Source organism: Bombina bombina, unplaced genomic scaffold (assembly GCF_027579735.1).
Source record: "Bombina bombina isolate aBomBom1 unplaced genomic scaffold, aBomBom1.pri scaffold_534, whole genome shotgun sequence".
Lineage (NCBI taxonomy): Eukaryota > Metazoa > Chordata > Amphibia > Anura > Bombinatoridae > Bombina > Bombina bombina.
In genome coordinates this window covers 192,712-215,547 of record NW_026513107.1, presented here as the reverse complement: position 1 = coordinate 215,547, position 22,836 = coordinate 192,712, and the positions used below count along the sequence as shown (strand labels likewise).

The 22,836-nt window shown below is 40.5% G+C and overlaps 1 protein-coding gene across 1 annotated transcript in view; it reads right to left on the bottom strand.

The window, feature by feature from the left end:
* LOC128644711 (IQ calmodulin-binding motif-containing protein 1) overlaps window positions 1-22,836 on the bottom strand; it is a gene marked incomplete at its 5' end in the record, with an annotated part of 195,417 nt that overhangs the window by 11,753 nt on the left and 160,828 nt on the right. The window lies entirely within an intron of this gene.

The window sequence follows — 22,836 nt, the reverse complement described above, 5'->3', positions numbered from 1 at the left end:
TTTATTCAAGAACCTTAACTAGTGCAGAAAGTAATTATAGTGTGGGGGACAAAGAATTGTTAGCAATAAAGAGTGCCCTTGAACAATGGAGACACCTCCTAGAAGGATCTAAACTTCCATTCATTATTTTTACTGACCATAAGAATCTTGAATATTAAAAAAAAAACAAGACTTTGACAGCCAGACAAGCGAGATGGTCTCTATTTTTAGACCGTTTTAATTTTATAATTACCTACAAACCAGGCAGTCAAAATACTAAGGCTGATGCTTTATCACGTATAAACGAAAACTTAACTCATGAACCACCTAATTTTACTATCCCTCCTGAAAAAATCATAGGCGTCCTGACACCTATAGAACAAGAGGTTCATAAGGCTCTAAAACAAGATTCAATACCCCACCAAACTTGTGTTAAAGACTCTCTATCTGGACTGTACTATCATAACAGTCAATTGTATATACCCAAGAGCATGAGATCTTCAATACTCACACACACCCATGATGATACAATGTCTGGTCATCCTGGAATTAAAAAGACCATTGAACTAACCCGACGTCATTTCTGGTGGCCTGGCATGAACAAATATATTTATGATTATGTATCAGGATGTGAGAATTGTGCCCGAAATAAATTAGTTCATAAGAGACCAATTGGTCTACTTACACCTCTGCCTATCCCAGATAAACCATGGAGTACCATAGCCATGGATTTTATTGTTGAACTTCCACTTACTCAACAATATAACACTATTATGGTAATAATTGACCATTTAACCAGACTAGCTCATTTTATCCCACTTAAGGGATTACCCTCAGCTATGACTACGGCTAAGGTATTTATCGACCACATAGTCAGACTACATGGTTTACCTACCAACATAATTACAGATAGGGGAACGCAATTTACCTCTTCTTTCTGGAGATCTCTGTGTAAATTGTTAAAGATTGACCACCTTTATACCACTGCTTTCCATCCCCAGACTAATGGACTTACAGAGAGACTTAATCAAACCATAGAACAATTCTTACGTTGTTACATATCACATCTCCAAGATGATTGGACAGTTTATCTTCCCATGGCCGAATTCACATATAACAATTCCATAAGTACCTCTATCAAAACTTCCCCCTTTTTTGCAACATATGGTTACCACCCAAACACTATATCTCTTTCTAGCAAATCAGTAAATTCTCCCACAGCAACGGAATTTACATCTAACCTCCATGAAAGGTTAATTGTCCTGAAAAGACATCTTCATGAAGCCAAACAATATCAAAAAACATATTATGACTTAAAACATCGAAAGGGTCCTGATTATAAGGTTGGGGACTTAGTACTTCTATCAACAAAGAATCTTAAACTCAAAGTTCCTAGCAAGAAACTTGCGAATCAGTTCTTGGGTCCATTTCCAATAGAACATGTGATCAATTCCAACGTGGTTAGACTTAAATTGCCTAAAGACTACAAAATACATCCTTCTTTCCATATCTCATTGTTGAAACCATTCCCAACCAAAGACCATCCTTCTTCTATTCCGCCACCTCCTGTTATGGTGGATCATCAAGAAGAATTTGAGGTTGAATCCATACTGGATTCTAGGATACACAGAAATAAATTGGAATATCTCATTAAATGGAAGGGTTACGGCCCTGAGGAAAACTCTTGGCTCATCCATTCCGAAGTCCATTCGCCCCGATTGGTCAGGTTCTTCCATAAGAAATATCCACTTAAACCTCACGCAGAATCCCCAGGGGTGATTCCCTGAGGAGGGGGGCATGTGATATCCCTTTAAATCTGAACCTGCATAAGCACTTCCTTCCTATTTAAGGAAGTGCTTACCCCTCAATCAGGGCCTGAAAATTGAAGCTGTTAACCAGATCTCCTTGCTCCTCTGTGGAGCTACTACCACTTTTTGTTATTGTTGCTTTAACCTTCAGGTCTTATACTGCGCCTTCGATACCCGCTGGGTATCTACTGTTACCTCTATTCTGACCGGGATCATTTTCTGGATTCATCCGCCAACCGGAACTTCTTTCACCACGCCGAAGTCGCGCTCACACCAAACAGACGCCGAACCTAAGAGCTGCAACTTACCTCTCAACCTTTTTTACTAAAAGGCATAACCGCTCTCCACGCTTCATACCACCGCAACTGTTAAGATAAGTACCGCTCTCCACGCTACAATTTATTCTCGCATAAAGGTTAATCCTTAAACATCATTGTTTGTTATAGGACATATCAAATACCTATATTGTGTTTCACATCTGACTCAGTATATTGCGGTTTGGGATTCAAGCTAGTATGTCTGGACTGTGTATATATTTTATTGCGTGAAAGTGTGAGTGCGTGAAGGAACTACCTCTACCTTACTAAGCAGTCTATTCATTTGCTTTGCTTGATCTACTTTAATCAGCATTAACTGTTGCATTATACTTAAACACAACTGACTTGCTCTGAACTTTAATCTCAGTTACTTATACTCATTCCTGATTTATATATATATTCCTATCTTAGTGAAGTTTCATATTACTCAATCAATTACAAAATTAATGTCTCACCTTAAATAAGTAAGTTTAATAAATCATTTTCTCTTGCTTATTTTAAGAAAAGAGCAACAAAACCTTTATTTTTCATATTCTAATTTTGGTTATCACATCTGGTCTCTACATAAATATATTGTAAGTATAGTGTATATAAATATTAACTAATCTAAAGAATTTAGGAATAATTATTAATTTCAATTGTTTCGTATATACATTTTAATTGGACGTTGTTTTAAAGAATAATAACAAATAAACTGTATTATAACCCTGGTATATACTGACATTATATATATATATATATATATATATATATATATATATATACACTGTATATATATATATATATACACTATATATATATATATATACACACATACATACATACATATATATATACATACATACATATATATATATATACACATACATACATACATACATACACACACACATACAATATATATATATATATATATATATATATATATATATATATATATATATATATATATATACACACACACATACAAAACACGGAAGGGGACTGCACTCTCAGACTGGACTAGGTACACATCCCATGACCCTGCAACATGCACAGCCCTGGGTGCACAATAGCACTCTCAGGAAGCTGCACTGTCCCCAGAGTCACAGGCAGTTAACCCCAGACAGGTCTGGGTGCAAGGCCCATAGGGAAAATTACAAAACAAAATTAATACAACACACAGAGGAAACCCTGCACTCACTTACAAGCTCTCAGCTAAGATTAAAAGCAAAAATGGAAGAGTTAGTTACCGCATCTGGCCAAATGGGATAAGCCCAGGTACCACGTCAAGGTCTCTTCGAAAACCTGAGTCCCTAAACAGCCACATAATGCAAGCTCTCAATACAACAAACTGGGAACAAGTGAAGGGTGCACAGGCTTATGTAATCACCCTAGACATATACAAAACAAGGAAGGGGACTGCACTCTCAGACCGGACTGGGTACACATCCCATGACCCTGCAACATGCACAGCCCTTCACTTGTTCCCAGTTTGTTGGATTGAGAGCTTGCATTATGTGGCTGTTTAGGAACTCAGGTTTTGGAAGAGACCTTGACATGGTACCTGGGCTTATCCCATTTGGCCAGATGCGGTAACTAACTCTTCCATTTTTGCTTTTAATCTTAGTTTGAGAGCTTGTTAGTGAGTGCTGGACTTTCTCTGTGTGCTGTATTAATTTGTTTTGTAATTTTCCCTATGGGCCTTGCACCCAGACCTGTCTGGGGTTAACTGCCTGTGACTCTGGGGACAGTGTAGCTTCCTGAGAGTGCTATTGTGCACCCAGGGCTGTGCATGTTGCAGGGTCATGGGATGTGTACCCAGTCTGGTCTGAGAGTGCAGTCCCCTTCCGTGTTTTGTATATGTCTAGGGTGATTACATAAACCTGTTCACCCTTCACTTGTTCCTAGTTTGTTGGATTGAGAACTTGCATTATGTGGCTGTTTAGGGTTTTGGAAGAGACCTTTTTTTTTTTTTTTTTTTTTTTTTTTTTTATAAATATTTTTTATTGAGGTTTAATTCAGGGCATACAATTCAGACATGTCAAAAAAGCAGACAATGAGATTTCTTCGGACATAATATGAATACAATCCAACAATATAGACAAGGTATGTTTGGTTGACAATATTAAATAGTCTGTGGTAACATGCAATATGCCCTAAGCAATGTTAACCCTCACTATGGCCCATACGGTCTCTCTTGGACCCTGTAGTGTAAATCTTCAGAGGGTTATCATGGACACCAGGAGACTACTCTTGAGTCTCTAAGAGAAACCTCTGTTTTCTTATTTTTCACAAATATGTACAACCCAAGTGAAATTAACAAAAGGAAACAAGCAAACAAGTAATCAATATATCATGCTAGATACAAAGGAACAGGAAAACTTAAAGACCTCATTTCTCTATTTTATAAACTTGGCAATAAACAATTTTTGGGTCGCTGACCAACAAAGAGGATTGGAGTGAGGAATGTAGAGGAAAAGGCACTGTAGGGCCACTTTTGGACCCGGAATATGATATTGATATAATAAGTACATACAAGTAATATACTTACTGAGCTTTACTAAAGAGAACCTTAAGGATCTGGACTATCGAGGAGTTTATGTATAAGTATACATATTTGGCAGCTTGATCTTAAGGCTTGTGGTAGAGAACACATATTACCAATAGTACAGGGCTAATACCAACACAAGGGATTCCTCCTCAAACCCCTATATTACCTATATTAGAGGTCCGGCATGGTTGAGAATGGGGAGGTGAAGCAAACCTGAGCAATGGCAAATGCTTACATGCTGTGAGTGTATTTATGTGATAGGACTAAGCTATTAATACTAGAAGGCAAGTCACAAAAGCCTGGTTATTTTATCTCAAAGATTCAGTCTGGGGACAAATTATAACCCTGTCAGGGAGGGGGGCAACCCACTATCAGTTAGTTAGGGAACCTTAGTCTAAGACAGAGAGCCTGAACAGCCCCGTATCTATAAACCAGTGAGGTTATATTGTCAGCTGTATGAAAGTACCAGTTCAATCCCCACAGTCTAGGCATGCCGTTATTATCTCAACCATAAGATATAAAAGTACAGCCTATGCGGCAGTGGCTATAAGAGCGCTGTGTAAAGAATTATGGCGGGATTCTGGTGTTTCCAGGCAGCTAAAACACAGTAAGATTGGGTAAGTTAGTGAATTGCCTGCTTTATAGGTAGCCACTATAATTAGTAATAGCAGAGATATGTTAAACAGTACGGGTCAACGACAGAACAAAGCACAGAATATATGTAGCATTGAGCATACTGGTGACGTACATCTGGGAAAAAAAACATGCAGACATTTATTGATTAGGAAAAGGTGGAGTATTGTGGCCTCCCAATAAAATGTGTCCCTCAAACTTTAAACTTCAGACCCACCATTACGTGGAAGTCAAATGGGAAGCAAACCTAAATATAAGCATATTGTCAAATGGGAATTAATAAATAACGCCATAGGGCAAGATCAGCCCCGGGCATCATGGGAACAGTTCAATAGAGACCTTTACTTTAAAGTTCAGGGGGTATAAAAATGAAAATTACCAGGCCTCACTCCAAGATTTAATGTCCTGCTGTCCCCGCAAGTTCACAGCCACTAGCCTATGCCAGATCTTGCAGGGCGTACAGCAGCCCCAGAGTCCACAGAGCCAGGAATGTTCTTAGCTGCTATCAACAGGCCGCTATGCGGTGAGCGACTTAAACATCTCCAGAGACCGATCAAGCCTCTGCAATGACCACACCGGAACAGTGTCTGCGCACTGAATACCGCCAGCTTGCTTCCACGGCTGCTCCGGACCTTTATTTCGGGGGTTGTCTCCCAGGTAGGGCTTATCCAGTGTCGCCATACCACTTGCGCGACTCGGCGAGTCCTTCTCATTCTGACTTTCAGGATCAGAGGCATATGAGGTGGCGGAGCGGTACAATCTAGCGCTGAGCTAATCCCCGCATATGTCTTCTTTCTCCCTGTAGGTGTCCCTCTAAATAGTTTAGGAGTACCTCCTGTGACAAATCGCAGCTGCTGGGCTAAGTAGGTATGCTTATTGATCTTGACTTTCTGCGTCGGCACATAGCTTGAACGGCTCGCAACATCAGGAAATAGTGTTGGTGACTTCTGCTCACTAAGGTAGGCATATCGTTGCATCGCATTAGGCTCAAGAAGGTCTAGGGTAGAGTAGGTCTCAGTGAAGGTAGATGTGCCGTCATTAAGGGCCATTAGCAGATCAGGGTCATCCCGCATCTCTGTACTCTGAGGTTTGCAATCTTTGGGACTAATTGCGATTGTCATATTTAAGTGAGGTGCGGTAAGATGGGCTTCCGACAACTGCAACATACTGTTTAGCTTGAAACTGGGGTTATCACCTTCGTCACAATCAAGAATCACAGTGCGCCTCTCCCTTCTATTGCAAGGCTCCTGGGGAAAGGTAGGTGGGTTTGTTACTTGTTGCTGCTCCTCCGATTTCTTGTATCTGCAGGAGTCAGGACAGGAGGCCCTATGCGGCACCTCTCCTTCGGCATGTAGTTCCTGTGACGCTTGCGAATCTCCCCTAGCCCTTGCACAAATATCTTTTAGAGAGTCATACTCCTCATCTATAATTGCGCATAGCTCATTGTAGTGAGAATTGAGCATGGCTGCAACTTCCCGAATGATCCATTTAGAGTCCCACGCCATATTGAGGAGATAGTGTGCTACTAGTATGTGTAAACATTATGTCCCTTGGCTCTGAAGGCAGGAGTAGTTCTGCTGTCCGGAGTTATATCCCAGGCTATTCTCCCTTTTTCTGTGAAAAGTGTCAGTGTCTTTGCACTGCATACCCGGCGTACAAGATACCGGGGGGGGGGGGGGGGTGTTGAGAGCCTTTACTGAAGTAACTGCCTTAGGCCTCAACGCTCCAGATCGATTTCCAAAGGTTATAATGCCAAGAATTTACTATCACCCGACTCAGTTTGGTCTGTGGATTTTTAATATCAAGGTGTTGGAGTTGGATGATCTTCCTGGCCACTGATAAAAGGCAGATTATCTGTGATTCCCTTGGAGCAACCGATATTGCTACCATTCAAGGTGCTGCCCAGAGACACGCCCCTTGGAAGAGACCTTGACGTGGTACTTAGGCTTTTCCCATTTGGCCAGATGCGGTAACTAACTCTTCCAATTTTGCTTTTAATCTTAGCTTAGAGCTTGTAAGTGAGTACTGGACTTTCTATATGAGTAGAAGAAGGGAAGGGCGCACAGAGAAGCCAGATCTGGGTGCAGTATGTTATGGTATCAAAAGACAAATGGACATTCATGTGCAATTTTACACTCACTTGGTAGGCCCTTAATCAATATGAGGTAAGGTACTGGCGTGGAGGCTCTAATGAACCTGATGTGACATCCAGCGATGATTTTCACTGCTCAGGGTATTTCCCAGTATTGAGATGTGCTTCCCCCACGAAAGTCCTTTTCATCTATTTTGTAAGCCTATTTCCGTCTCCTTTATCCCCCTAAATTGAGGTCCCCAAATGAATTTGTGTAGCCAGAGGAGGACAGCTCAGTGCAGACAGGAGCATATATACAAACACATATACATACACACATATACTTTATACAGTATATATCAGGGACGTGCAGTCATAGGAGGCAGGGGAGGCACTGCTTCCCCTGCCATATGGGGCCAAAGTTTAGTTAAATTTTAATTAAGAAAAAATTGTAAAAAAAAAATAAAAAATCATTTTTTTCCACCCATGTAATGCTATGGAGAGGCATCATACAGGATTGCATCTCTTCATAGCAAAACATGGTTACATTTCTTCAATAGCAGCAGCGCCACCCACTGGTGGTAACTTAAAACTACCTGAAGCAAAAATAATGACCAATAGGAGGCATCCCTCATGATGCCTCTTAGGGAGAGAGCCAATCAGAGAAGTAAAACTCTTCTTGGCATTATTAGTTATGCAGGATGCAGGGCTGGCCCTGTCTGATGTTCACTGACTTCCTGTTACTGTGATCCAGTCTGGGACCCTCCCACTAGCACAGGCTTCACTAGATTAGAAACAAGAGGGGAGAATAAGGACTGCAGGAAGAAGTGCACAGTAAGGGATACGGTTTATAGCTTTCCTCATTCTGTTAAATCATAGTGTTAATATTAATGATTTTAATGTGAACTGTAAGCTTTCTACTTATTAACAATGTTGACTGTTGTGACTGAGGAGTGCTGGTAATGATAATAGCTTCCCACATTTTGCTGGCAGTTTATTTTAACTTTTTATTGTGAATATTTGTTTTTAATGTGATCTGGTAATTTGCTGCTTTTTAACCAATTAACAACATTGACTGCAGAGCCTGCTTTATTACTACAGCTCTCAGTAAGTATTGTGTTGTCACTAGCTGGTGCCCTTGTGCAAAAAAGGAAAAGCTAGTGTTTTTTTATGCAGGAACCTCTCCTGGTCTGTATAATAAATGATGCTTTATTACTACAGCTCTCATTAAGTATTGTGGTGTCACTAGCTAGTGCCCTTGTGCAAAAAAAGGAAATGCTAGTGCCTTTTTTATGCAGGAACCTCTCCTGGTCTGTATAATAAATTATGCTTTATTACTACAGCTCTCATTAAGTATTGTGTTGTCACTAGCTGGTGCCCTTGTGCAAAAAAAGTAAATGCTAGTGCCTTTTTTATGCAGGAACCTCTTCTGGTCTGTATAATAAATGATGCTTTATTACTACAGCTCTCAGTAAGTATTATGTTGTCACTAGCTGGTGCCCTTGTGCAAAAAAGGAAATGCTAGTGCCTTTTTTATGCAGGAACCTCTTCTGGTCTGTATAATAAACAATGTACATTCCCTCCTGTAAAACAGTTAGTGCTGAGTACACTCCTATGTCACCCAAGATATAAGGTGAGATCTACTGGGTCCAGACACTTCTGAGTATCTTAGTTATGTGCACTGAAAACTAAAGAGAACAAAACTGTGCTGATTTTGTTTCTATGTATGTTGATTAGATAGACTGATTGATTTAAGATCAGTACTTCACTCTGTCATCCTAATGTTGTTTTCCTTCAATAAATACACTTTTTTTTTACTGCAGTTTCCCATGCTTTTGGGTTTTCCTGTTTATAACACCTCACTTTTTATTGTCTTTCTGTAATATGATGATCTGTCTGTCATTTATTAAAAAGTATAGTTTTTATATTTTTAGTATTAAAAAATTATTTTATATGATATATTATTATTAGTGGGTTTCATATTAAATCCACAAGTGAGCTGTGATATATCTCAGTGAATGTATGGGGGCAGGGAGTCTTGCATCTTGCCTGGTATATTGTGTCATTTAGCTGGCATTCATGTGAGTAGGGGAACTGATTGGCAAATTTAATATGGTATATGATGAGTGGCATAAATGAGGGAAGGGAGTCATGTGGCAGAAAACTGTAATAAGTGGTTGTAAAAGGCCCTTAATCTTAATCAAATGTAGTGTATTACTGGCACACAGTAAGTAGGAGCAGGGGGGCATTCCATCTTGTCAAGTACAACTGGCATATAATATTAATAAAACATTTTATTCAACTATTATATATTTAACTCATGTAAAAGTCACATGGAAGTGTGTATGTGTGTGTATCTGAGTGTGTGTGTGCTTGTCTGTATATATTTGTGGATTAGCCAGCCTCTTAGTGTGTAGTCCTGTGGGTGCTTGTGTATGTGTGAGTGATGATGTATGTGGCTTCTTGTCTGTGCTTTTTCGGTGCTTGTTTGTGTGCATGTGGTGCCTGGTTTTGTGTATGTTGGTTCCTATGTGTATATGGTATCTGATGGTGCTTGCGTGCTTTGCGTGTCTGTGCGTGTCTGTCTGTGTGAGTCTTCTTGTATATCTGAGTGTATATTTCTGTGTGTGATTCTGTATGTGTCTGTTTCTGTGTGTGTCACTGTGTGTGTCACTGTGTGTGTCTGTATGTGTTAGTGCCTCTGTATGTCCTAGTGTGTTTCTGTGTGTATGTGAATCTATGTTTGTGAGTGTGTTTCTATGTATGTGTGGGGGCCCTGATTAATGGTTTAGTAAGGGGCTGTACAAGGATGTCAGTAGTATGTTAGGACTGTACATGGATGTCAGCAGTTTTCTGGAAATGTACATGATGTCAGCAGTATGCTAGGGCTATACATTGATGTTAGAAAAAATAAATATATATGTTTTTTTCCATTGAAATTCTGTTTTTATAGCCTTATTTCTATAATTTCTTAGGTGCTTTACTTTCCTTGCAATTTAACTATTAGATATAGAATTTCATAGTGGGCAGGGTTTCAGTACTTGGGCCACTGAATTGTACTCGCCCCCTGGTTCCAAAATTGGCAGTCATCCCCTGCATTTTTATGCATTAGTTGCATTAGGGAGTTTCTGGTTTTAACATGTGGTCAGATTGTTTGGAAGCCTTGTTTGTGTGCTTGCAAGTATTTCATCCTGCCTGGGTCAGAATTCAGTCTACACCAAAATCGCTATTATTTAAAAAGATAGATAACGCCTTTATTACCCATTCCCCAGCTTTGCACAATTAACATTGTTATATTAATATACTTTATAACCGTTTAATCTCTAAATTTCTGACTGTTTAAGCCACTATAGACAGCCACTTAGACTGCTAATTTATGTGTGTATTATAGATAACATTGTGCTCTCTCCTGTGGGGTTGTGCAGGACACAGCACTAACTGGCTAAAATGCAAGTAAATAGATAATAAATAAATAGCCCTGAGATAAGGGGACTGTCTGCAGAGGCTTAAATACAAGATATTAGATACTATTCTAATCGTCATTGTGTAACCGGCTAATTTAATCGTAAATTTAAGTTACCTCTATTAGGTTCATATATGTGCTTCTCAGGCCTATCATAGCCACTGCCTCACTAGCCTCTGAGCTCACTGCACGTCACTGGTATATATATATATATATATATATATATATTTATGTAAGAACTTACCTGATAAATTAATTTCTTTCATATTGACAAGAGTCCATGAGCTAGTGACGTATGGGATATACAATCCTACCAGGAGGGGCAAAATTTCCCAAACCTCAAAATGCCTATAAATACACCCCTCACCACACCCACAATTCAATTTAACGAATAGCCAAGTAGTGGGGTGATAAAATAAGGAATAAAAAAGCATACAAAAAAGGAGGAACTGGAAATATAAAATTGTGCTTTTATACAAAAAATCATAACCACCAAAAAAAGGGTGGGTCTCATGGACTCTTGCCAATATGAAAGAAATGAATTTATCAGGTAAGTTCTTACATAAATTATGTTTTCTTTCATGTAATTGGCAAGAGTCCATGAGCTAGTGACGTATGGGATAGAAATACCCAAGATGTGGAAGTCCACAGAAGAGTCACTAGAAAGGGAGGGATAAAATTAAAACAGCAATTTTCTGATGAAAAAATTAAATCACAAAAAATAAGTTTTCTCATAAATTGAAAGAAAAAAACTTAAAACATTAGCAGAAGAATCAAACTGAAACAGCTGCCTGAAGAACTTTTCTACCAAAGACTGCTTCAGAAGAAGCAAATACATCAAAATGGTAAAATTTAGTAAATGTATGCGAAGAAGACCAAGTTGCTGCTTTGCAAATCTGATCAAACTGAAGCTTCATTCTTAAAAGCCCAAGAATTGGAGACTGATCTAGTAGAAAGAGCTGTGATCCTCTGAGGTGGGGACTGTCCCGTCTCCAAATAAGCTTTATGAATCAAAAGCTTCAACCAAGATGCCAAAGAAATGGCAGAATTTCCTTATATGGCAGTTTCAAGAATGGGAAAAACAGCATAACCCTCTGAGCATATAGAAGGCAAGAGGCATATAGAAATTGAGGTGAAAAAATAAACTAAATTTTTTGCGCATGCAAAAGGAAGTTTACATTTTTTTTGGCGCCAACATCCGGAAATGACGCAACTCGCGTCATAAAACAGACGCAACCTCGTGCAAGGAAACCTGGCGTCAACTAAGACGCCGGAAATGACGAACTTGCATCATTAAAGACGTACCTTCATGCCCTAAAAAATTCTCGCGCCAAGAATGACGCAATAAATAACAGCATTTTGCGCCCTTGCAAGCCCAATTTTGCCCACAAAAGAAAAAACTGTCAATTTGAAAAAAAGGACTATACCCCAGGTAAGACAAATTACTTCCTAAACATGCTTCCCAAACTGAAACTGACAGTCTGAAAAAGGAAATATACATAGACCTGACTCATGGCAAATATAAGTAAATATTTAAAACTTTATATTAATACATAAAGAGCCAAACCATAGCTGTGAGTGTCTTAAAAATAAGAAAAACATACTTACCTAAAGACACCCATCCACATATAGCAGATAGCCAAACCAGTACTGAAAAAGTATCAGCAGAGGTAATGGTATATAAGAGTATATCGTTGATCTGAAAAGGGAGGTAGGAGATGAATCCCTATGACCGATAACAGAGAACATTTGAAAAGATTTCCTGCGAGGAAAACCATAACATCAATAGGCGATACTCCCTTCACATCCCTCTGACAAACACTGTTCTCTGAGAGGAATTGGGCTTCAAAATGCTTAGAAGCACTTATCATAGAAGAAATCATAGAAAAGAAAATTTAGGCTTACCTGATAAATGTATTTCTTTTTTGACACGATGAGTCCACGGACAGCCGAGGCAAAAGTGTCAAATTTGTAAAATTTTGAAAAAGTATGAAGAGAGGACCAAGTTGCAGCCTTGCTAATCTGTTCCACAGAAGCTTCATTTTTGAACGCCCATGAGGAAGCAACAGCCCTTGTGGAATGAACCGTAGCCCTCTCGGGAGGCTGCTGTCCAACAGTCTCATATGCAAAACGTATGATACTCTTCAGCCAAAAAGAAAGAGAAGTAGCCGTAGCTTTCTGACCCTTACGGTTTCCAGAGAAAATTACAAACAAAGAAGAAAACTGACGAAAGTCTTTAGTCGCCTGAAGATAAAACTTTAAGGCATGGACTACGTCCAAATTGTGCAAAAGACGTTCCTTCTGAGAAGAAGGATTAGGACACAAAGAAGGAACAACAATCTCCTGATTAATGTTTCGATCTGAAACCACTTTAGGAAGGAATCCTAATTTAGTCCATAAAACTACCTTATCTGAGTGGAAAATAAGGTAAGGAGACTCATACTGCAAAGCCAAGAGCTCTGATACTCTTCGAGCTGAAGAAATAGCAACAAGAAATAAAACTTTCCAAGATAACAACTTGATATCTAAGGAATGCATAGGCTCAAACAGAGTCCCTTGAAGAACTTTGGGAACTAAATTAAGACTCTAAGGAGGAGTAACTGGTTTGAACACAGGCTTGATCCTAACTAGGGCCTGACAAAAGGATTGTACATCTGGGACATCCGCCAGACGTTTGTGAAATAAAATTGACCCTTTAGGGAACTTGTCGATAAACCCTTCTCCAAAGATCTAGGGTAGTCCTTGGATTCACACCAATAGAGATATTTACGCCAAATCTTATGGTAAATTAAGCGTTCAATCTCCAAGCAGTCAGCGTCAGAGAAACTAGATTTTGGTGAAGGAAGGGCCCCTGAATCAGAAGGTCCTTCCTCAACGGAAGTCTCCAAGGTGGCAGAGAAGCCATCTCCACCAGATCTGCATACCAAATCCTGCGAGGCCAGGCCGGTGCTATGAGGATCACCGAAGCCCTCTCCCGTTGGATTCAAGCAATTACCCGAGGAAGAAGAGCAAACGGAGGAAACAGGTATGCTAGAATGAAGTTCCAAGGAACCGCCAGGGCATCTATCAGTTCCGCCTGGGGGTCCCTGGACCTCGACCCGTATCTCGGGAGCTTCGCATTCTGTCGAGATGCCATGAGATCTAACTCCGGCTGACCCCATTTGAGAATCAGGCTGGAGAACACTTCCGGATGGAGTTCCCACTCCCCCGGATGAAAGGTCTGTCTGCTCAGAAAGTCCGCCTCCCAGTTGTCCACTCCTGGGATGTAGATCGCTGACAGGTAGCAAGAATGGGCCTCCGCCCACTGAATTATCTTGGTTACTTCTGTCATCGCTACGAAACTCCTCGTTCCTCCCTGATGATTGATGTAGGCTACTGAAGTTATGTTGTCCGACTGGAATCTGATAAACTTGGCCGAGGTTAACTGAGGCCAGGCCAGAAGAGCATTGAAGATCGCTCTCAGTTCCAGGATGTTTATAGGAAGAACAGACTCTGACTGAGTCCAAAGTCCCTGAGCCTTTAGAGAGCCCCAGACAGCTCCCCACCCTAGAAGGCTGGCATCTGTTGTCACAATCACCCAAGACGGTCTGCGAAAGCTGGTTCCCTGGGAAAGATGATCCAGAGACAACCACCATTGAAGAGAATCTCTTGTCTCCTGCTCCAGAGTTATCTGAGGAGACAAGTCTGCATAATCCCCATTCCATTGCCTGCGCATGCTTAGCTGCAGAGGTCTGAGATGGAACCGAGCAAACGGGATGATATCCATTGCCGCCACCATCAGCCCGATTACCTCCATGCACTGAGCCACTGACAGCCGAAGAGAGGACTGAAGGGCTAGACAAGTATCGATAATCTTTGATTTCCTGACTTCTGTCAGAAAGATCTTCATGGATAGGGAATCTATTATGGTTCCCAAGAAAGTTATCCTTGTACTTGGGGTCAAGGAACTTTTTCCCAAATTTATCTTCCACCCGTGAGTTCTTAGGAAGGATAACACCAGGTCGGTATAGGATCTTGCTTGTTGAAAAGATGGCGCCTGAACTAGAATATCGTCCAGATAAGGCGCCACCCCAATGCCTTGTGGTCGGAGAACTGCCAGGAGAGACCCCAGAACCTTTGTAAATATTCTTGGAGCCGTGGCCAGACCGAAAGGCAGAGCCACGAACTGGAAGTGCTTGTCCTGGAAGGCAAACCTTAGGAACTTGTGATGATCCCTGTGAATGGGAACATGTAGATATGCGTCCTTTAAATCCACTGTTGTCATAAATTGACCCTCTTGGATCAATGGGAGAATGGAACGTATAGTTTCCATCTTAAAGGACAGAACTCTGAGAAATTTGTTTAAACTTTTGAGATCTAAAATTGGTCTGAAGGTTCCCTTCTTTTTGGGAACCACAAACAGGTTGGAATAAAAACCCTGACCTTGTTCCTGTACTGGGATGGGAACAATCACTCCCATGATAGAGAGGTCTTTTACACAATGTAAGAACGCCTCTTTCTTTATCTGGTCTGCAGATAATCTTGAAAGTAGAAACCTGTCTCCGGGAGGAAAACTTTTGAACTCCAATTTGTATCTCTGGGACACTATCTCTATTGCCCAGGGATCCTGAATGTCCCGAACCCAGGTTTGAACGAAGGATAGTTTGCCCCCTACCAGATCTGAACCCGGATCGGGGGCATGCCCTTTGTCAGGTTAGGAAATGTCCAGAAGAAGACCCAAATGCTAGGGCGAACTAAAACAACACCCTTGCACTCTGAGTTTAATCCAGGACGTGACCCCACGACAACTTTTATAAAACAAAGCACTCACGATATGGAGCAGTGTAGGTCTGAGTCCACAGGAAGAGAAATGGAATGCCAATTATCAATCGGATAAACTTCTGTATAAGGAGCTGTATTCAGGTAGTTCAGGAATAGTCCTCCACAGATCCAGGAAAGCAGGGGTAGAACTTATACTCAGACAGAAGAAGGGTTAAACACAGAGTAAACAGTACTTGCAGAGTTTGGCAATAAATAATCAAGCAGTTTGTGGGTAAACACAGAGTAGTCAATACTTGCAGAGTTTGGCAACAGGTAATCAGGCAGTTTGAGGGTTAACACAGAGTAGTCAGTACTTGCAGAGTTTGGCAACAGGTAATCAGGCAGTTTGTGGGTTACCACAGAGTAGTCAGTACTTGCAGAGTCTGGCAACAGGTAAACCGGCAGCTTGAGGGAAGAACAGAACACTTCCAAAGGAGCCTCGGCAGAAACAAACAAACGGGCACCGCGGAAACCGGAAGCCCGGGTTAAGAAGCCTGATAGTGACGTCAGCGGCAAGGCCGAGCTAGACGTCACCATGGAGACACCAGCACGCAAGGAGGGCTGCCGGAGCTCCCCGGCGGTCGAGCATGACACCCTTCATGCAGTCTTGGAATCATCAGCAGGCTTCTTGGACTGTTTGGCCTTGTTCGAAGACTGGTTGGGTCTCCATGCAGGCTTGGATTGTTCCTGCTTAGAGGAGGAAGAGGAAGAATTTCCCTTGAAATTTCGAAAGGAACGAAAATTATTCTGTCGTCCTTTTTGCTTGTTTTTCTTATCCTGAGGGAGTAGATGACCCTTGCCTCCCGATATATCAGAAATAATTTCCGTCAAGCCAGGGCCAAACAAGGTCTTCCCCTTGTAAGGAATCGCTATAAGCTTAGACTTAGATGACACGTCCGCAGACCAAGGTTTTAACCATAGGGCTCTGCGGGCTAGGACAGAGAAACTTGAACTTTTAGCTGCCAGTTTGATGATTTAAAGAGAAGCGTCTGTAATGAAGGAAATAGCTAGCTTCAGAGCTTTTATCCTGTCTTGGATCTCCTCTAAGGGAGTTTCGGTCCTGAGAAACTCAGATAGAGCATCAAACCAGTATGCTGCCGCACCCGTGACGGTAGCAATGCACGCAGCAGGCTGCAATAGCAGACCCTGGTGAACATAAATCTTTTTAAGTAGACCCTCTAACTTCTTATCCATAGGATCTTTGAAAGTACAACTATCCTCTATGGGAATAGTAGTTCTCTTGGCTAAGGTGGAAACAGGCCCTTCCACTTTAGGAACAGTCTGCCAAGCCTCCTTGAAGGCATCAGCTATGGGAAACATCTTCTTAAAGATAGGTGAGGGAGAAAAGGGAATACCTGGTCGCTCCCATTCTTTAGTAACGATCTCCGAAGCTCGCTTTGGAACAGGAAATACGTCTGAGTGAGAAGGAGTTTAGAAATATTTGTCCAGTTTACTAGACTTTAACGGGGCCACCACTACTGTGGAATCACAGGCGTCTAAGGTAACTAAAACCTCCCTGAGCAACAGGTGGAGGTGTTCTAGCTTAAACCTAAAGGTTACAACCTCCGCGTACATCAGAGGCAATGAACTTTCTGAATCTGAAATTTCACCTTCAGATGGAAATGCATTACCCTCCTCTTTCGGGTTGGGAGGGAACTTCCATGGCATCCGCAACCTCACTTACTGATTGTCTGGCTTTCCTCTTACGTTTGCCTTGCAGCATAGGAAAAGCAGACAATGCTTCAGAAATTGTAGAGGACATAAGAGAAGCTATGTCTTTCAAGGTAACTGTGGGCGCTAAAGTAGGAGTACAGGACACTGCTTGAGCGGGCATTAGAGTTTGGGACGCTTGGGGAGAAAGCTGCGGCATACCTTCCACCTCGTCGGTAGACTTTTGGGAAGCATCTGCTTTTGAAAGAATTTGTTCAGGAAAAATAATTTCTCTACAATCTATAGCCCTCTTGATGCATGAGGGACAGAAAGGGATTTGTGGTTCCACATTAGCCTCCAAACACATGGAGCAAGTAAAATTTTGCAAGGCTCCTGTGTCCATATTTAGTCGCAAAAATGTAAATATGCAATGAAAACTTTAATTTTTACACAAATTTTTTTTTATCAAAAAAACGTTACTGTCTCTTTAAATTTTAAAGTGTATTTTTTTTACTGCGTGCGAGAAAAAATACAAAACAACGTTCTCAAACAGCTATAGACTAAAAATAAAGACACCCCTACTGCTGAGGTGCCTACCTGACTGTAAGAACCGGATCCTTCACTCCCAGTAGGGCAGCAATCCTGATTCGATGGGGAAACTATTCAGCAGGGCTTCCAGTCTAAAAACGCTTGTAAAATCTAAGCAAACATGCGCTTTTTGGCAGAGCAATATCATGCGTGTAACTTTGTCTGAACCGTCTCTAGATAGAGGCGCAGTATGAAAGGCACGCAATCTAGACGATCCACCCATCGTGGGCGTGGCAAAGCGCAACAACACACTCCTGGCCGTTATAGCCATGTTAAATAACGCCATAGTAGTAGAAACCACTATAATTATGCTTTCTCCCAGCCCCAGTGCCTGTAACACGCTGTCTGGTTCTCTCAGACCCTGATAGTTTATATGTCCCAAGCGCTTATACGTTATATTGTGCAACCATAAGCCTTATGTGAAATGTAATGAAGTGTAATAAAAGTGCTCCTTTTCCTCTAAGTGTCCCAGGAAAAATAAACAAGCACTTACCTCATATGTCTGCCTGACAGCAAAGGCAGTTCAGCAGGTTTGAGAGGTCCTATCCCCCACATGGACCTCTGAAGAAAATGAAATTCCTGATTTAATATGCCTCAGGTTTTCAGGGTTAGGGCAGCAAACAAATATGGGAGGCACAGTGAGAATTATGTCCCACAAGTTCCCATTGCTTTAAAGCCACCAAGGCTCTACTGAAGAGACTGATATGGACTACAACTACACCCCAGGACAAAGCAGCACCATAATGTACCGCTATATAAAAATAATAAACTCTTGATTGAAGAATCATATCTAACACCTCACTTTACCGCTTCCTATCACTAACGCAGGCAAAGAGAATGACTGGTGTGGGAGAGTAGGGATTGCCTATTTAACAGCTTTGCTGTGGTGCTCTTTGCCGCCTCCTGCAGACCAGGAGGTGAATATCCCATTAGTAATTAAGATGATCCGTGGACTCATCGTGTCTTAAAAAAGAAATCAAGCACAAACTTACTACACCACCTCCATAGGAGGTAAAACTGAATTGTAGGTATGGTGAGGGGTGTATTTATAGGCATTTTGAGGTTTGGGAATCTTTGCCCCTCCTGGTAGGATTGTATATCCCATACGTCACTAGCTCATGGACTCTTGCCAATTACATGAAAAAAATATATACATATATATATATATATATATATATATATATATATATATATATATATATATATGTATGAACACTAAACTAGCACTCTCTGGTCTTTCCAAAAAAATCTTTTACTGTGAAAGTAGTGACGTTTCGGGGACAAAGTATCCCCTTCCCCAGACTGAGAGTGCTAGTTTTGTGTTCAGCTATATTTAATTACACTAGCACCCTGGCAGTTGATATACTGAGTGAGAGTGCTCTCCCTTGTTACTATACAGGGAGTGCAGAATTATTAGGCAAATTAGTATTTTGACCACATCATCCTCTTTATGCATGTTGTCTTACTCCAAGCTGTATAGGCTCGAAAGCCTACTACCAATTAAGCATATTAGGTGATGTGCATCTCTGTAATGAGAAGGGGTGTGGTCTAATGACATCAACACCCTATATCAGGTGTGCATAATTATTAGGCAACGTCCTTTCCTTTGGCAAAATGGGTCAAAAGAAGGACTTGACAGGCTCAGAAAAGTCAAAAATAGTGAGATATCTTGCAGAGGGATGCAGCACTCTTAAAATTGCAAAGCTTCTGAAGCGTGATCATCGAACAATCAAGCGTTTCATTCAAAATAGTCAACAGGGTCGCAAGAAGCGTGTGGAAAAACCAAGACGCAAAATAACTGCCCATGAACTGAGAAAAGTCAAGCGTGCAGCTGCCAAGATGCCACTTGCCACCAGTTTGGCCATATTTCAGAGCTGCAACATCACTGGAGTGCCCAAAAGCACAAGGTGTGCAATACTCAGAGACATGGCCAAGGTAAGAAAGGCTGAAAGACGACCACCACTGAACAAGACACACAAGCTGAAACGTCAAGACTGGGCCAAGAAATATCTCAAGACTGATTTTTCTAAGGTTTTATGGACTGATGAAATGAGAGTGAGTCTTGATGGGCCAGATGGATGGGCCCGTGGCTGGATTGGTAAAGGGCAGAGAGCTCCAGTCCGACTCAGACGCCAGCAAGGTGGAGGTGGAGTACTGGTTTGGGCTGGTATCATCAAAGATGAGCTTGTGGGGCCTTTTCGGGTTGAGGATGGAGTCAAGCTCAACTCCCAGTCCTACTGCCAGTTTCTGGAAGACACCTTCTTCAAGCAGTGGTACAGGAAGAAGTCTGCATCCTTCAAGAAAAACATGATTTTCATGCAGGACAATGCTCCATCACACGCGTCCAAGTACTCCACAGCGTGGCTGGCAAGAAAGGGTATAAAAGAAGAAAATCTAATGACATGGCCTCCTTGTTCACCTGATCTGAACCCCATTGAGAACCTGTGGTCCATCATCAAATGTGAGATTTACAAGGAGGGAAAACAGTACACCTCTCTGAACAGTGTCTGGGAGGCTGTGGTTGCTGCTGCACGCAATGTTGATGGTGAACAGATCAAAACACTGACAGAATCCATGGATGGCAGGCTTTTGAGTGTCCTTGCAAAGAAAGGTGGCTATATTGGTCACTGATTTGTTTATGTTTTGTTTTTGAATGTCAGAAATGTATATTTGTGAATGTTGAGATGTTATATTGGTTTCACTGGTAAAAATAAATAATTGAAATGGGTATATATTTGTTTTTTGTTAAGTTGCCTAATAATTATGCACAGTAATAGTCACCTGCACACACAGATATCCCCCTAAAATAGCTATAACTAAAAACAAACTAAAAACTACTTCAAAAACTATTCAGCTTTGATATTAATGAGTTTTTTGGGTTCATTGAGAACATGGTTGTTGTTCAATAATAAAATTAATCCTCAAAAATACAACTTGCCTAATAATTCTGCACTCCCTGTATATATATATATATATATATATATATATATATATATATATATATATATATATATATATATATATATATATATATATATATATATAATATATATATATATATATTAGAATAAAGCAAAAGTAGGGAGAGGGAAGATATACTCTAAAACAGGAACCCTCACTTCCAAAAAGAGGGATTATAACCTGGAGTAAATATATCTAGTTATAAGCCTAGCTGAGTATAACAAAAAACTAGGCTGTGGTGCAGACCCTCTTAAATTAATATAAATGCAGACCCTCTTAAATTAATATAAATATATAATATGATATAACACGATATATTCTATTTAGCAGTACACTAAATCCACCTCAAAGTCCAATAGTATGTGTGCAGCTCCTTGTAGATCTTTCTCAGCTGGCCTAGCACTTCATAGCTCACAAAAATAAAAGATACACAAGAGTGTGTCAACATAATGTATTAGATTGGGTTATTCAAAATATTAATAACCTGAATTAGAATACTCACATACAAAGAAGCACACAAGACCAAACAGCAATGTGTGATTTTATAGGTTTTGTAAATGCTGCTTATTGGGTTGCAAGCAGCCATACAAGAATTGGAAAAGGTATTGATAGCACCCATATAGCTTATGATAGCACACACTGCCACTGGTCTTGTATGCCTCTTTGTAAGAACATCTTGTATGGGAAGGCAAGCAGGGATACTTAGATTTTTTAATTGGTCATGCAATAAAATATGTGGTTCTTACTTTTATGAAATGGAAGATTTTAAGCTCAGTTTTAGCTACACAATAACTTAAATGAATATTGCATTTTCCCTGGAAAAAAACGCTTCACTTAGCAGCAAATCAAACCTATCTTCTGCTGGTGAGAGCAAATTAGCTCAAAACGGCTGTTTAGAAGGTTTTGCTGCATTTACCCCATAATCGTATTCTGTGGTCAGACACAGTATGCAAGCAAATAGTACCTAATTTGCATATCATACTCAGTTCTCTGGTGCATTAGTAAGAATATATACAAACCACTTCAGTGGGAAGGTAAGCGCGGTTAGTTCCCAAGATGTGCTATTTGGCTATGCAATAATCTTTGTGGTTCTTACTTATTCTGGTGCAAGTTATGAAAACTATAGTTATTCAATATGATGTACTATGTTGGCGCCCTCTTGTGTTTTTCATTTAATTTAAGAATAAACACAGAGCTCCTTAATGCAGGACTTGACAAATCACTGGAGCATGGGACACGTCTCCCAGGATTTAAGTCCTAGCTTTTAACTTTTTGGAATATGCAACATATATATGGATTTTTCTTCCCTAAATGCATTATTTTACACTTTGCTGTGTTAAACTTTAGATCCCAGTCGTTTGTCCGATCCTACAATTGTTGAAGTGATATAAAACAATTGGAGGATCGGACAAACAACTGGGATCTAAAGTTTAACACAGCAAAGTGTAAAATAATGCATTTAGGGAAGAAATATCCAAATGTTAATTACAGACTCAATGACACTTTACTGACAGATGAGGAACAGGACTTGGGAATTATTATTTCAGATGATTTAAAACTTAGTAAACAATGTAGTAATGCAGCGAGTAAGGCTAGCAGAATGCTTGGATGTATTGGTAGAGGTATTTGCAGCAGAAATAGTAAGGTTCTCATGCCACTTTATAGATCATTAGTTAGGCCTCATCTTGAGTATTGTGTGCAGTTCTGGAGGCCATATCTTCAGAAGGATATTAACAAACTTGAATCTGTGCAAAGGAGGGCTACCAAAATGGTACATGGTCTAAAAAATAAAACGTACCAGGATAGGCTCAATGACATAAATATGTATAGCTTAGAGGAGAGAAGGGAAACAGGTGATATGATAGCAACTTTCAAGTACGTTAAAGGGCTTTGTAAAACTGAGGCTGTGGGTATTTTACATAAAATGGAAAATTCAAGAACAAGGGGTCATGATCTCAAGCTGAAGGGTAGTAGATTCAGCAGTAATTTGAGGAAGCACTTCTTTACAAAAAGATTGGTTGATTTATGGAATA